Source organism: Phasianus colchicus, chromosome 10, assembly GCF_987193195.1.
Source record: "Phasianus colchicus chromosome 10, bPhaCol1.hap1.1, whole genome shotgun sequence".
Lineage (NCBI taxonomy): Eukaryota > Metazoa > Chordata > Aves > Galliformes > Phasianidae > Phasianus > Phasianus colchicus.
In genome coordinates, this window is record NC_143445.1 from 14,564,908 (window position 1) to 14,578,671 (window position 13,764).

The 13,764-nt window shown below is 39.4% G+C and overlaps 1 protein-coding gene across 1 annotated transcript in view; it reads right to left on the bottom strand.

The window, feature by feature from the left end:
* OSTN (osteocrin) overlaps window positions 1-13,764 on the bottom strand; it is an 84,007-nt gene that overhangs the window by 60,454 nt on the left and 9,789 nt on the right. The gene's annotated exons all lie outside the window — the stretch shown is intronic.

The window sequence follows — 13,764 nt, forward strand, 5'->3', positions numbered from 1 at the left end:
CAAAGGCAGCAAAAGCACCCGATAGAGGAGTGGGTGGTTCTATACTGTGCAACGTCAACACATCCACCACATTTGAGTCACTGCCTTGATTTAAAAGAAAAAAAAAAAAAGCAAAAAAATACAAGAACTTAGAAACCTCATGGAATGGACAGTCCACCCAAGCTACTGCTTCTGTATTGGCTCATTTGCTAATTAATACAGAAGCAAAGAATACCAGAAGTTGTGTGTGATGGGAGGGAGGAAGCAGGACAGCCTGGGATTTTTTGGACTCTCTTTCTATCTCTGCTGTACACAGATGATCAGCACTTGCAGCAATCTCCTGCAGACTAACAGTACCCACCTGCAAGGAGCCTAGAATCAGCTGTCTTCTGAGTGTTTCACAAAGGAATACAATCATCATGCTGCTGTTTGGCAGGAGAAACTGAGGTGCTGACAAATACAGTGACTCCTGCAAGCTCACACTGGTAAACAAATGGGTTTGTTTTACTTTGGTGCTTTAATTGTTTGAAAACGCCAATTCACTGCTAACACCTCAGAAAGGATACTGATAAGGCTCATCTACTTGGATAGTTCTAATGAAATAAAGCTGTGAGCTGCATGTATAACTCCATCACACTTCACTGACCTGCACAAAGCTACTCCTATACAAGGATACCAAAACGCTCAACAGACATCAAGGCCCCAGCTCACTAATGTGTTGAAATATGCCTTTGACACCTATAACTTGACAGCATGACTTGGTTTTTATGAAGGTTAAGCAGATTTTAAAGTGTTGGTGTTTTAAATTGGTAGAATTAATTCAACTTTCCATTAAGACAAGTAAGAACGAAAGACAGAAATGCAGAGAGAACTCTAGGCTGTGCTATGTCTGTGCTGCTGCAAAGCCAGCTAGCCTAAAGCCCATCTGTGTGGCTAAGTCATCCTGGTGGCACTGAGTCAGGAACTGTGTTTATTCCTCGTTCTGTCAAAGATTATCTCCATATCCTTCAACAGGACATTTAACCTCTGTCTATGCTCCAATTTCTCATTTCTATGTGAAGATTATACAGTTAATTACATCTTCATATCCCGTTCACTGCTAACCTTTGTGAGCAAGTTGGCAGAAGGGGAAAGGTTGCTGGGATGAAATAACAGTAGAAAAATGAAGATGCAAGATGTAACCAAAGGATAAAGTCCCTTCTGACCCATCTCAGATAGCAAGTACTACAGGAGCACATTCTCATTCCTGCCTCAGATCCTCAGTTGGTGACTGAACAGCTCTGCAAAAAAAAAAAGGAGAAAGTGTACAGAAACAATGCACAGATAGCAAACAATTCCAGTCACAAACATGCTGGCACAAATGTCTAGGTGGTTTGTCAGCGAGCAATTAAATCCTGTGCTGAATGAAAATGTTCAAAATGCATCACATTGTGACTCTAAATAGCCTCTTGTTGGGAAGGCTGGTATCACTGCCAAATTGTGCTTGGGTAAACTCTGTCTTTACTACTGTTGGGATTTGCTGAATGTCCATCAGGCAGTTGCATCACACACTGAATTGTTTGGCATTACCTCATGCCTTAGGGGGAAGGCAGAAGAAAATAAACTAGCAGCTTGTTTTCTCCAGTTACTTATTTATTTATTTTGGGTATGTTTTATTTGCTTCTGTTAAGTAGGAGCTCTCTCTCTCTCTCTACATATATATATATATATGTTTGTTTGTTTGTTTGGCATTTTTCCTCCCAAGCAAAGGGTAACTTGAGTATATGGGAATTTAAAAAATAAAAAAAAATTTAAAAAAAAGGAGGTAAGGAAAGTACTTTGGGAAGTATAAGTGGGTTTGTGGAAGGCAGAAGAGAAAAGGAAAAACGTGCGTCAAAGGATTAAATCCAAATTCCAGTCTGGGAGTTTTTAATGAAGATGGAATACTGACTAGTTGAGCAAATTAAGCTTTTTCAAGGGGGTCTGAGGAAGTGATTGGTTTCCATCCAAGCAGAAAATGTCATTCTTCCCCATCAGTACTAGTGAAAATAAGAAAAGAGAGACGAAAACACCCCCAGCCCTGCTCTGAGAAATGTGAAAAGATGGGAGAGCAGACAAGGACAAACAAGCAATTAAAAAGAAATTGCTTCTCCCTCCCTTCACAACTTCTTCTTTCTTTCCAAAAGAAAGTGGAAAAAATTGATTAGGGGGACAAAAAGAGGAAGGACCAAAGAACTGCATCACATGCAGTGCCACATGAAACAGACACTGCTGGGTGTATGCAGGATGTGTGCAAAAGTGTGCAGTGGCAGCAATGGGGCCATTCAGAGACCTTCAGGAATAGACCAAACCCAACTTCTCTGCCTGTTTTGGTTGAACCTTCCTGCCTCTGAAGCTTACTTTGATTATTACAGTTTCTCTGCCTAAATCAACCCTGGGAATTCACTGACAGCTTGACATATTTTCATGTTCTTATTGTCTAATCAAGCCACCAGAATTTTTTTTTTTCCCTCCTTCAACATCTTTCTCTCTGTGGTTTCCCAGAGGACAACTGTTCCAGCAAAGCAAGCATACACTGACCAGCAGATACTCAGATCCTCTGCCAAAAGTCACTGCCTGCATATTAGGTCAGGAAAGGAGAAATGCGTCTTCATCTCTGTCACTGTAATAGGTAGTCGGATAGCCTATCAAATTTAGATTAATCAGTGGATTAATTAATATTATGCTGGTACAGTGGCTAAAAAGTGCTTACATTTGTACACAATGTCCTATTAGCGTACAGAGTGCAGACTAGCTTTAACTGTTGCTCTGGGATTCACATTGGAACTTCTCTTGGAGCCCAAAACATAGCAGCCACACAGAAAAGGAGAGCAAACACAAACATGAGGTTTTTTTTTGCACAAGTACAGCGTGGTTTTGGTCCAAATAAAGAAGTAAAAATTTTGCATCAAATCTAGACTCACTTATGTGCCCAACAGTCTGCAACTTGCAGGGATTCACTCAGCTCTGGATGGAAATATATCAAGTCATACCCAATCATCTGGTATTTCAGTATTTAATAAAACTAGAGTATAATGTTATGAGAAAAATAGGTTAAGACATTTTTTTTTTTTAAATATAGAAACCATAAGAATGCTCGCTATATTGGATGAGATTGAATATTGACCTAACCAAGTAGCCTGGCCTCAGCAGTGACCACAGCAGCTGCTAGACAGACCACACGACACATCTGATACTTCTCCCTTAGACTCAGCCCATCTCCAACTATTTTCAGCTCAGACGCTTCCTGAGCCAGAGTGGTGCTTTCTATGTTTAGTAACCCTGACAGGATTTCTCTTTCCTGAACTTCTCCAGTCTTTTCTTGAACACATGTAAAAATTAGCTGCTACAGCATCTTTTGGCAAGGAGACCCTCAGTTTCCAGTACATGAGCTTTTCTCCATGCTATTCATAATACTGGGTGGTGTTATACATCCTTGTCTGGCAGTCTGTAGGGCCAGCAAAATGCACATCCCCTCTATTTCAAAAACCATCCTAACTCTTCACATGTGGGGAAATCTTCTCCATATCCGTATGATAAATGCCAACAATATAAGCAGAATACTGGAACTCACAGAACACATTTTGCTGGAGGAGCCTGAAACCCACTCCAGACACTCATTAATCCCACTGTACATTAATATTACATACCTGTGCAGCACTTTGGACGATACAACCAACACAATTGTGAAATTTTCAGCAAAACACTATCAGAAACTGTATCAAAACCAACCAGGCTTTGTGAGAAGCTTGAAAGTCATGTTTGTAAGCATTTGTTAGAGGTCGGCATGCTTCCAAGGAAACCTGAGAGAAAGCATTGCTGGTTTGAAATACAGCCACTCAGAACTTTGATGAAAGTGAGAAATGTAAGACATTTTGTCAAGCTCCACTTCAATATTTCAAACTCATGTATGAATCCAAAAATGAAGTGACAGATTCTTTGCTAGAAACAAATGGGCAATGTAAAGGAAAAAGCCAGATGAATTTCTACAAAGTACAATGGATGTTTCCAACATCACTCCTATTTGACACACACAACCAAGATATATACAAACCAGAAATAACTTTCTATAGTAATTTAAACTGAGTCAGAAGACTACAGACAGCAGCAGGGCTCCATCCTTCTCCCCTTCAGTCCTTTCATTTCACCACATTCTCTTTACACACTCTGGTGCTAGAAGTTTTATGCTGGGAAATTCCTCAGACATAAGACATTACTGACACCAAATGTTTAGATGAGTCCTTGCACACAGCAGTAAGAGAATATATTTTTACATTAGGTAAAATGCACAAGCAAAACCACCTAACAACCTGTCTATCAGAGAACAGGCTAAACATTCATTACTACCAACTGAAACTTCCTGGATGATGCTTGAATCTGTATTATTTTTTCTTGCATTCTTGACTGAAGCATTCGCTATTGATTTTTGCCAGAGGAAATGCATATACCCACTTGAGATATTCACTTAATGTATTATTGATTTACATGATTAAGTGATGTCCTTTTGCATAAGTGCCTTCAGAATCCACTTGCAACTGACAGGTAGGCATTCCTGGACAGGTTTAAGGAGAGGCAAAGCAGTCAGCCTGCAGTTGTCTTTCGTTTTGCCTTTGAGTCTTCCGCTCAGAAGGGCCAGCTTCAGTAACCCAAAGGTCCTGGGTAACCCACAACAACGATGCTTCACTCGCATGTCCCAGGCTTTGGCTGGTACTACGGCAACAGCTAAGCCTGGCTGGGACATTTTCATTATACTCTCAGTGCTTGAAAACAAACAAATTTGTACAACGCACACAAACAGCCTTTTCTAATCTCTTTTAATGGCACTCCAAAGACCAGACTATCAATTGTCCACTGTGTTCTCAACAATTTACTAATGATAATTAAGGATGTCCAAAGTTTGCCAACTATTTCAGTGCTCTATTCAACCAAGGAAGATAAGGGTTCGAGAGAAAAGCAAAAGAAATGAACTTGATCCAAAAGAAGGTGAGGAAAATCCACAGAGGCATAAAGATAGCAAAGGCAGAGTAAAATGTTTTCTTGACTGCACAGCGGATACACAGAGAGAGGTGATGCCAAAACCCTGGAAAGAGAATACAAAAGCAAGAGAGTGATTCTTTTTTCATTCTCTCTATAGGATTCCATCCCAAAGAAGTTGCTTAGACAACAGCAATCCCCTACTATGCAATCTGTGCACGAGGAAAAACAAATTCACACTGTAGTAAAACTGGGAGATCAAGAACTGTGTTTCTCTAGAGAAATGAAATACTCCTTGAGTACCATTTCAGCAGAGAAGGACCGTATTTCCTCTACATATTGTAAGATATAAGGCATGCTGTTAGCACCCGGCAAATGAAGAGTAATTGGAAGCAAAATTTCTGCTCAATTAAAGTCCTGTGTAAAGCCCTGATTCACAGAATCACAGATTTGAGTCAGAAGGGACCTTTAAAGGTCATCCAGTCCAACACCCCTGCAAAGACCAGGAACACCTACAGCTTCATCAGATGCTCAGAGCCTGGTCCAACCAGAAAATGATTCCACAGTTCCAGAGAATCATACAAGATAATTCAGTTTGACCACAAAAGCTATGATTTTGCACCATTATTTTTAATGCATTCTACTGTGGCAATGTGAAAAAGCTGACAGACACCAATCTATGGTACTTTTTTCAATATGTCAACAAATTTAGCAGGTAACCAAGAACACATCTGCTCCACTGCAAGACTGAATTTATTGTCTTTAAGGAAACACATCTTTATTTTCTGAAGGTCACCAGCTCTTGCAGCAGTTCCTCTGCACGATTCATTTTGATCACTTGATTTTTTATAAACATTTATTAAGACCTTAGCTGTGACCTCTTGGTATCCTTCAGTATGAGGATCTTAATATTTCTATTATTTTCTTGTGGTTTTTTCAAACTTGTCACTCGAATGTGTGAGTCAATTTAGAGTAGAATACCAATTTCCCTCACAGAGTATGAATGAGGAAAACAAAGTATCTTCTATACTCATCCCCTTCTGAGAAGCAGGAATCTGGTCATTCCTAATAACATACATGAAATAAACATTCTGTATATGCAAACAATAGCTTTGCATCATATTTTAAATTTGAAGTCTATCTGCTTTCTGAGCACATCGCATTCAACTTCTACTTACTTTACTAAGTTCCAATGACTTCAACACCAACATCTTGTCAGGTTTATGACCCCTTTCTCTGAGCAAAATAGTAATTGGTCTTTCAGCAGATTGCTCTCTACATACTTCTCAGCTGGAAACTTGGGGAAAACACTTAATTCGTTGCCATTTCTAACAGTGAATAGTCAACATCAGCCAAACAAACAGCTGCATCAGAAAACTTTCCCAAGGCTGTAGCAAAACAACATGCAAGCAGAGAGGTTTTGCCATACAGCAATAATCAATAAACCGAAACTGTTATAAAGTCCTTCCTCTACAAATAAGTGATTTTTTTGCTTATGTTATATTTCACCAAAACTTCTGTGCAGAACTCTAAGATCAAATGCTCAGTAAGGAAGAAGGCGGCTAAATAAACTTGCATCTGAAATTGCATGTTTCAACAACTGATGTATCAGCAACATATCAGAAAGAAACACACTGAGCTGCTCTGATTCACCACAAAAAGGTACAAGGTAGAAAAATGATCCTGGGGAGAAAAGAAAATAAAAATTAGATGACACTGTGGGCTGTAAAACAAATAGGTGGACATCTGGGAGACCTCAGAGGGAACGATGTGCCTAACCACCAGTCCTAGTCATTGGTAAAGCATGGTGAGTTAGCTGGCATTTCCATCTCTTTGACTGGTATGCATGGAGCTATAGACCACTTTGGCAGCTACACTTTTCTTCAACTGCCTTTCAAACAGGTGAACACAAAACATATTTAAAGAAATACTACAAAATGTATCTAGCATTATATTACAAGAGAGCAGACATTAAGATCACACAGTGACTGCTTTGGAAATGCCAAGTTTACAAAATAAAATGTGATATGCACATAGAATCACACACAAAAAAACTTCAATTGTATTCCTTATTTCTTTAATCTTGCTTATTTTCCCCACAAAATGACTGAGATTAAAATAATAATAATAATAAATCATTAGAGACCTTTCCAAAATGTTAATTTCAAATCTGACCATATTCATGCTCAGCTTGCTCCTAATGCTTGAACTATATCAAAAAAACACATTCCTGTTTAATTTCAGATCACAACCATATTTTCTGAAAAATCCACCAGTGGGGAAAACACCAAACAAATAGCAGAAATACAAACCAACAGTCAAAAACACAATGAAAACTTCTGTCTGTAAATGCACATTTCCAATGCAGCTCACTTTTAGCGTCACTTATTTTACAGTACTTATGTTCATTTTGTAGATTTTATAATCAATGCAACATAACCCTAAATTTATTTTGCATTTATAAAGTTTGCCTCGTTTACTAATAACCCAGAAAGAATCTCATGTGAATATTCACTGGTTTGATGTTAGCCCTTTGAGGCTAATCTGTACTTGGTTTTGCTCTGATGCTGCCAAGTTCAGACAACGCAGAAGCCAAATCATTACCAACACACTAAGCATTCCACATCCATCTCATATCCATTCTGACCAAGTGGAAATAACTCCACAAAGCAGGGGAAACATAGTCTACAACAGTCCTTGCTGAAAATACATCTGACTTGAAATATCAGGCTCGGCAGTGACAAATCAGGACATAAGGTGGCATTATTTCCCTTCCTTAACTATCTGCAGGGCCAGAGTCTAGATCTGCATGTCAACAGTGACACGGCCATGCTATAAACAAGCTGTTTAGTATGCTAGAAACAAAACAAGGAAAAAAGAAAACAACCTAGGAGAAAATAAAGTCTCTGCTGATTTGCATTCAGAACACTACACAAAACCAAATCCTGACTCCTCCCCAGCTTAAAATTTTCCCCAAATTCCATGTGTGTGAAGTGCTCTGACCAAAAGCATCATTGATGTTGCATTAACTATAGATGACTTCTTAAGGAACACTTTGAAAAACTGGACTTCTCTGGCATCCTTGATTCAGTCAGCTGTGATTGCCTACATCATGAACTTGTATCAGATTTGTATAGATATTTAGAAAAAGAAGTGAGAAAACAGTTGTAAAGGATGCAGAAGCTTGGGCTGCCTGTTCATCTACTTCCAGTTCATGCTGTTCAGCCCACCAAATAAAGACAGCCAGGATGTAGACCAAAAGCAATGTGTGAGTACTCTTCCCAATCCAGGTATACACAGGGTCTTCCTTCAACAGTTAGAAGCTACTGCTCACAATGGAAAGAAAATGGAAACCATAAAACACACCACTGATTAAAAACTGGAATTGACTCTCAGACCCCCTCCATAAGTAACTCAATCAAGGCAGATGCCTTTTGGGAAAGGATGCTTTATTCATATACAAAACCTCACCCAGCACAAAGAGAACTAAGAAAAAAACTGCCAGAGCTGCATTGTGAGAAGCAAGATGGTTCTTTCTGGGTTTCAAGATCTCCAGACACATTACTTAAAAGAATAGAAAAACTGCCCTTTTATTCCCAAAACAATATTTGTTGAAATATTGCCAAATATCGAGACACATTCATTCATTTATCCTGACACCATAATTTCTTTATTATGCATTTCATGTTAAATTCACAATTTAAGACCCAGGATTACATTCACTCAGGCCTAGAGAGGAAACACCCATCACTTGTTAACACAAATAATTCAGTGTTCTCTTCTGCAAATCTTGCATTACTTGAACACTGAGCCATTGGGTTCAGAAAAAGGCAAAAGTGGGAAGCACACACTGACCAACATCACCACTTAACTGAAACAAGGCACAGTCCGAGAGATGCCAAGTACAAAGTCAAATAAACACCTATCACCTACAGCCCATTATTCATTCATTCTTGACAACTTTTGGATCTTCCTTTCCTCTTACCCCATGTTGCTGTAGCTCTGAAGGGTCTCTTTTATCAGGTTGGTTCCTGTCCATCAGCAAGCATATTATCTTCATGAAAGTGCTTGGAGTGGAACTGGCTTGCTGTCAGACATGGCTTGATTTCATTTCATTCCTTCACTAAGAGCCCCCTGACACAGTTATAAATCATGTCCTCTCAGTGCACTGAACTGTCTGGAGATGAAACTTCACATTCCCTACCAGGGTTCCCCAAGAACAACATGGAATTTGTTTCATCTTTGTGTAATGAAGAAATAGAACACTTTAGGGGAATGAATTAACCCCAACTTCAGGTTTATAAAGGTGTCCCTGCTCTGTTTAATTAAATGTGTCTTAAAATCTCCTAATCCCAAACTAAAGACTTAATAATGTTCAGGAACTTCTTTTTCCTTACAGTATATTGCTTTAATCTGCTGACGGCTTAATACTGAAATAAACGTACTGCTCCTCTACCTGACCTGGCCAGTACAAAGACAAAAACCCACATGACTGAGATCAGCTTCTCTTAGGAAAGGAAGCACACAGTACATAAAGGATGCTACGTGACACTGCTCTAAAAACATTTTAATGTCACAAAGTAAGTGTCAAAGATTGTTCATAACCTAAAAAAAGTGAGAAGAAAAAGCAAAAATTAGGAGTAGAAGTAAAATCAGGGTGAACAGAGTAAGAAGATTCGTTTTCTTCTTCTGAAGACATGGAGATCTGTCTTTTAGACTAAAGATGGCAAGCTCTGATTCATGGGTTTATGGCACTACACATTCCTTTCAGAACACCCTGAGGCACCAGACACTATCCTAGGCTTCTGGGTTTCATAGCTCTCTACAGGCTCTTTAAATTTAGTGGGAGATCTGATCTTGTGGCTCTTTAAAAACAACAACAACAAATGCACAAAAACAAAACAAAACAAAAAACCACTGCAGATTTGTTTCAGATTATTGTCAGCAATAATCAGACCTGGACCAGAGCTTCCTTCCCTTCATAAAACACAGGTGTTTCAATTCAGGACTTTAGTGCCAGAACAGAGGGGTCCTGGAGTATTGATCTCAGCATCTGTTTAGTCCCAAAGGTATCAAACCATCAGCAGAACTTCAGAAGAAAGTAGATGGATCATGGAATGTCTCTATGTAAGATCTTTAGGAGGCAACCATATCAAGAGAGCAGCAGTGTGACCCAGCGACGGAGAAGAAAGCAATCCAAGCCATTCTATGATTCTGTGTATGAACAGGGGCAGAAAGGGAGGCTATAAAGGCTGCCAGCCCACATGCAAAGTGATTCATGGGAAATAGACCAACTCCTATTGCTTTCTTTTCCGTATCCATGATTATATCCATGTTCAAATGGAAGTCACAACTTCAAGTGTTTCTCCCTTCCTAGAATCTCCTGTCGCACCTTAGAGTGGGAAGGCAGAGAGAAATGTACAAGAATCAGACACAGCAAATGCTGCAGCCAAAGAATACATGCAACAGATGGACAAGCTTTCTACTCTTTCTTTCCTTAAGAGGATTATTTCAACAGTGCCTGGCTGGCGTCAGCACCAGAGCTAAGCACCAGCAACAACGCCAGCCAGCCTTACTCTCCTGTCAAGGGGTTTCATTAAGAGTTTGGTTCCCTGTTGCTCTCATGGCAGCTTGCACGTGCTCACTAAATATCCCATGTTCACTCCCAAGGTATTTGCTGATACAGAAATCTCTTCCAGCCTCCTCCCAAGGACCTGAGGCCACAGCACAAGTCATTGTCCTGCTGGGAAATATTCATTACACAAGGATCGGGCAGAGGACTCAAGCTGAATGTGTATTATCTGAGAGGAAAAAACCTTACAAATGGACATCGTGCCCACTTCTTGGACCATGCCATCAGTCAGCAAGGATGTAGACCAAGTAGGTGAAGAAAACAGCAGTGAGCCACTTCTCCTCACACACAGCCACTGTGGTCTACCCATGGCTCCTGGCCAGCTCTGGGGGCTACATAGATTGGCAATTTGGGCTCACTGTCTTCATTTCCCTCCTTGAGGAGGCCCTCCTCCTTTCAAACCTTAGAACTAAACAAACATTCCCATGCTAATGGCACTGCTGCACTGCTGAGTGATGGGAGCACGATGGAGGCTGGGCTGTGTAGTGCTGAGCTGCCTGCCAGGTTAAACCACAACACCAACATATCTGGCCCTCAAGCCTGCCTCTGCCCTGCTATTTCAGAAGACCACAACAGCCAGATAGACTTAAGGGGATGAAATACATTTGATTCAAAACGGGGAAGTTAAGGGACAGTCCCATCCATCTTAAATACAAACATAAATGTTCAATATAGTTTTGAGATGAAAATAGGGGCTTTTTTGTCATTAAGCTTAGAGGTAGAAAATTCAGTCGCACAAATAAATCCATCTAACTACAGAGAATGACACAGAGGGTCATAGTCAGCAATTGTGAGGATGGATGTCCCCAGATATTTAGTTCCCTAGGATCCCAGGAATGAAGGATAGCTCTACTCTTTTTCTACACAGGTGAGACTCTGCATCAAAATTTCTAGCAGAAACTTTCAACAAATCTACCTGAGAACCAGCTCAGTCCTTTAGTCTCATTTACCTATTGCCTGGTTGAATAAAAACACAAGATTTATCTCTGACTGTATGGACAACTTAATGGCATTCGTATGACTAAATGTTTTAAATAAGAACAGATATAACTTTTCCAGGTCAGACATCACTTTCAAAAATCATTTACAAATCCCTTTCAGTTAAAATTTAAGTCAGAATCTGTGCTTTCATGTAACTAATTTATTTAGTAACTGCTGTAGCTCAAGGGAGGCACTGAAACATCAGACTCCAGTATCACCTAAGCTGAGTACACCAACTAATATGAAACTCAGTTTTTCAGTATTTCCTACTATCAATGCCTGACTCTTCTATGGATATTCAGTAATTGAGCTGAAAAAGTAACAAGCTGTGATATTTCTGGATAGAAATTGTTGAAAATCACTCATCATTTGGACAGTAAAAACTATCTATACAATTGCCTCTCCCTTTTCCTTTATCCTATACCAGGCTGCATTCTGTCACTGGTGAAGCTACAGAACATTGACTTTTATTTTTAAGATATTTTTTCTTTTCCTGAAGGCTGAAAAAATCAGAGAACCCCAAAATGTTAGCCAAAACGCTAATTTTGCAGAAAAGTGGGGAAAAGGTGGAACCTGCAAAGGACTGGATGAGCTCCAGTAAGATAGCTTTGAATTTCCGTGGTGCAATATATGAGAAATAAGAAGGGATCTTGAAGATATAAGTATTTCCTATTTAGAGATCTGAGAATATTGCACAGAATTATTTTAAACAGTTTAAATTACACTTTTATTTTTCACTTGATTCTTCCCAAAGCTTAAAATTTCTTATTCACCAAAACGTTCAAAGAACAAACCATTCCAGTAGAACTTAAGAAAATATACACTCATTAACTCACTACTGCTTTGACTATCACAGTGGCTATCACAGAATCATAGAATCAACAGAGTTGGAAAGGACCCATAAGGACCATCTGGTCCAACTCCACTGTAATGAACAGGGACACCTACAGCTTGATGCTCCAGGCCCCTCATATTGTTGCATATCAGTTGCCTAACATAAGTTCTTCTCATTTTCATAACCATTTAGACTTTTTGAAAAGAAGCATAAAAAGTGTATAAACCAATGTTTTCAAGTTAGGATGCAACATATTAAGTCTGATGTTAAGGACCCAACCTTTAGCAAAAAAAGAAGTGTGTATATATATATATATCAATATATATCAATGCATATATCAATCTGCATATAATTCTGTATCAGAAAGTTTGTAAGGAGTTCAGATGTTACAAACTCCAGATCAAAACTGAGATTAACTTTCACAAATTACTGGAGGTGGCATGCTTGAAATCTAAGTCTTAAATATAAGAGTGCCTAAGTGACAGAAATATATATGTTTTATGGCTAGTGATGACCTGAAGTGGCTCAACACTTCACTTGAATCTTAAAACGTGTCACATCTTCGCAGGCACAGACTGAAAGCACTTGCTAATACTACCCATCTCCTTTGGACATCTCCATCTGCCCCAGACAACATGAAGAATTACAAACAGAGTGGCTCAGGATGTACTTGTACGTGCAGAGAGCTCACGTGGTGCTCCTACACTCAATGCTGGGCATGTAAAGAGTTCAGTTTTCTGATAAAATCTTGAGATGCAACACTAGTAATCTATCATAGACCTTCTTCAAGCCCTCTCCTTATTTATGTCACATCATCTTACCCTACTGAAAATCTCTTCTTCAGAGGCATAACATCCACACTCCTGTATCTTTGTGCCTTCATAATTCTCTGTGAAAATCACCTTGAAATTTGATCTGCCAATCTAATAATACTTAAAGTGATGTAGGCTTCAAGGACCAGAGCTCAGGCCAGAAACCACAGCAAAGAAAGCAACCAATGACAACACAAGTGTTAACGCTGATTCAAGTCCAGCCTCTCAGTGGGGACTATTTTAGGAATATAAAGTCATATATGCTTGTACATGTACAATATATGCATACTGCCTTTATATCCAATTATGTTCCATTCTGAAGGAGTACATATGCCATAAGGGAAAGGCACCACCTTGAACCCACCATGTGCACAGCACCATATTCTGCTTTACGTGCACAAATCCCAGTGTAAAAGCAGATGGAGGGGCCAGTTCTGCTAAGCCCAGGTGATTATATCACAGGTTTGGGGTTTTGTTCTGTGTTTTCTTTACCAGCAAACTGTCCATTAACTTTTCAGAGAACTGAAAGCAAA